Below are 4210 nucleotides of genomic sequence, written 5' to 3' on the forward strand. Positions count from 1 at the left end.
AAATAGATTTATATTTATATAGAGAAGAATAAGTACCTACAGATACCTAGGTATATTACGTAGGTACTGAAAAATGTAAACACGTCTGTGTTGCTATATCGTAATTTAGAAGCTTTAGGACCCGTTTCCACCTGCAAGTAAACTTCTGCAAGAACTGTCCGACAGTCTGTCTGACAGCAGCTTGCATGTGTAAACTCGGCGTTTCCACCTGCAAGTAGACTTGCAAGTTGCTGTCAGACAGACTGTCGAACACTTCTCGCGGAAGTTTTCTTGCAGGTGGAAACGCGGCCTTAGTCACTGTTTGCTACCAAGTTTGCTACCAACGCAAACTTTGCACCCCATCATTGGAATTTTGGGTCGAAAATGACCTTGATCGATAGGTCTTCGTTAGGTCCTTTAAGGTCCCACAATTTTTTCGTTAGGTCCCCTTTAGTTTTTTTTTAAATATTTTTTTAAATTTTGGGTATTAAAAAAATACACTTAAGGCCCAGTTTCACCAAGCTCTGTTAGTTAGTTTAACACGCTGTTAACTCTTTTAACGGGACATCAATGTTAGGGAGTGTCCCACCATGACCTAATCGAGGTTTAGTTTCCTTAAGGCATCATATTTAATTACTGGCATAGAGGCTCTTTAAATTTTTAACAAGCGATTAGAAAAAATGATTTGATGTTTTCTTGCTGTCAAGATGGACTCTGCATACTATTTTATTTTTGAAAATGAAGTTGTGTTGGATGATTTGTATAATTTGGATTATATAGTGCGACCGCGACGGCCCAGAATTTATAAAGACGTCGTCATTGTTTCGTAGAATATGATGATGTTGATTTTAGTACAAGATTTCGTTTATCAAAACAATCAGTTTTGGAAGTATTGCAATTTATTGAAGATAAACTTGAATAACCGTCGGATCTGTAAGTAAAACTATCTCGTGAGGTAATATAAAAATATTTATAATAAATATAAATATATTTATGTGCATAAAAGGTTTCTTCCTACATACTGTATTATTTTCAATTAAACCATAATAATCCTGTGAGTCATGTCAAATCTAGTATTGAATACCAATATAGGCAATATAGGTACCTATTTAAAATGTAAACTTCACCACTACTCAGGTAAGGCTCAGGCCTCCTCATGATTATGAAATGTACTTATCTTAATTTTAAATTCTGTTTTAGGAATCAATCAGTTTCACCTACAGACCAACAGCTTATTGTAGTGCAGTGCAGTGATGGCTCAGTGGTGAAAAACATTGTGAGGAAACCGACATATCATAAGATAGCGTGGTGGATAATGACCTGATCCCTTACCGTGTTTAAGTTTAAGTTAGCACTACCAATCCCATGTCCCAGCAGTGAGAACGTATATGGGCTGACGATGATGATGATCCTAATTTAATTTAAATGTGACATTGTTATAGAAATATGTAATTTTTCATGTTACCTAAATAAATAAAACTTGTGTTTTTATAAAACATTTTTATTGTACCCTTAGATTGTACCTATCAACATCATTCAATAAATTGGTTATAACAACTAGATAATAGGTTATTACGAACAAGAATTTACTATTAATTTACTGCTTTCTTTTATGTTTGTCTTTATTTTTCTTGTTAATTGCTCTTCTAGTATGAGATCTCTCCACTTTCCTTCGTACTCCGAATTTTTTTTCGTAATTTCAACCAGATCCAGTTTACCTTCTACCAAGTGAAATTGAACCGCGATTTTTCTTCAACATTATTGTATTTATTCAACTCAAAATAAAATTAAAATAACACAAGAAAAATCACAACAAAACAATCTCCAAATAACATCAAACATTTGTAACCATGGTAACGACCAAATCGTTTGACATATAAACCAGTAAACGTAAAAGTTACTACATGATTATTAAATTTTATACTGTATTAGAACATCTCGATTTAGTCGAATTACCAAACATGACAGTTATTATACAACTAGAACAAATAGCCCTAATGTGCGAAACTATGGCATTGTCAACTATGACATTTTGTTTCGGGCGGTTTAAAATACGAATGAATGATTCGTGAGTCGCTCAGTTAAAGGTCGATTTGATAATCGGCTGTTAGATTTCCTTCATGGGACCTGAAGAGTTGACAACGATGTTAAAATACATGTTTATTTTGAAGCTCGATTAATAAATCTCTGATTTAGAAAATATTGGTGAAATCGGGACTTAGCACCCCATCAATGGAATTTTGGGTCGAAAATGACCTTGATCGATAGGTCTCCGTTAGGTCCTTTAAGGTCCACAATTTTTTCGTTAGGTCCCCTTTAGTTTTTTTTTCCGCGTTTCCACCTGCAAGTAGACTTGCAAGTTGCTGTCAGACAGACTGTCGGACATTTCTCGCGGAAGTTTTCTTGCAGGTGGAAACGCGGCCTAAGAACATTATTAAAAGTAGTACTAAAAGTTTATGACAGTCTGAACGAAATGACATAAATATATAATCTGAAACATACGCAATTAAGTACGCAATATTAATACATACGTATAAACGAATTACATAATAGAAAGGTTACAAGATTAAACATTACAAAAAAAAAACGGCTAAATGCGAGTCGGACCCACGCACGAAGGGTTCCGTACCATTAAAATGTTCTGTCAGTAAAAGTAACAGAGCGAAAATTTTAATAAATATATACTTACAAAATAAACATTATACTCTTTTTTGTGCAGTTGTGTATAATTTTAATATAATAAAGGTTATTTCTCATCTCATTTCAAATTATAGCTAGAAGTAGTCCGTCACTAAGAAAGTCGTAAAAATTTACGACCTTTTAAGCGACGAGTTTTTAAATTCAACTCTATCACTAAGTTCATAAAGATTAAATTTGTATTTCTTTCCAAGATAGTGTCGTGGGGAGTGCGGTTCAATATCGCGTTCTAAATTCAACTTTATCGCTTAGTTCATAAAGATTAAATTTGTATTTCTTTCCAAAATCGTCTCGTGGGGAGTGCGGTTCAATATCAGGTTCTAAATTCAACTTTATTGCTTAGTTCATAAAGATTAAATTTGAGTATTTTTTTTTCCAGTCTCGTGAGGCCACATCAATGATCGAGTAAACATGACTCGATTATTTGTCTTGATCATATCGCTAAACGATACATCGACGATTATCGATATGCACAGGTTTTAATTATTTTATAATTTTAATAAAACAAATAATTTAACAATTTCAATGATGGACCTATACGGACCTAACGGTAAAGAATATGATTTTGTTAAAATTTGCCAATTTTGCTATGGATGAGGTGCTAAAGTGTAATTTTTTTATACCCAGAATTAAAAAAAAAATATTTATAAAAAAACTAAAGGGGACCTAACGAAAAAATTGTGGGACCTTAAAGGACCTAACGGAGACCTATCGATTAAGGTCATTTTTGACCCAAAATTCTATGGATGGGGTGCTAAAGTGTAATTTTTTTATACCCAAAATTTAAAAAATTATAAAAAGAAACTAAAGGGGACCTAACGAAAAAATTGTGGGAACTTAAAGGACCTAACGGAGACCTATCGATCAAGGTCATTTTCGACCCAAAATTCCATTGATGGGGTGCTAAGTTTGCGTTGGTCTGTTTGCTGTCGGTTTAATAATACGCATATTACACCTTTCTAAATTTAGTCCATAATTAAGAAGATAATTTCAAATTATCACATATATCTTTCTTTGAATAAATAAGAAGTATTAGACTTCCTCGTAGTATATAATTATCGTGATTCTGAATCTGATGATTAATTAAGGATGTCATGAGATTTAATAATATGTGAAACGATTTTGAAATAATTTCTGCACACCCCAGGGTGTGTTCTAAACTTCCAAAACACTCGTTATGTTGATTAACTGATTTACTTTCTAAATATATGAGAATTTAATCTTAAGCTACTAATTTCTAAATGGCCTTCGAAAATATTAACTAGATTTAGGGAGGTTTAATAAGGGCATAATCAAAAATTTTTAACAAATTGCAGAAGAAATATGCGCGTTTATTCACTTTTTAATTCTACTAACATTTTGATCGAGCAAACAAAATATAACACATAATTTGATCAATTCAAAGAAACAAATATGTTTGTAATAAAACCAAAAAACATATAAGTGTACAAGCGACTCTATAATTCATTTTCTACATTCATTTTGTTCACTTTGTTAATGTTGGCAGCCCTGATTTTAAATCTGTCACCCGCGG

The sequence above is a fragment of the Colias croceus genome, chromosome 2 (assembly GCF_905220415.1).
Source record: "Colias croceus chromosome 2, ilColCroc2.1".
Taxonomy (NCBI): Eukaryota; Metazoa; Arthropoda; class Insecta; order Lepidoptera; family Pieridae; genus Colias; species Colias croceus.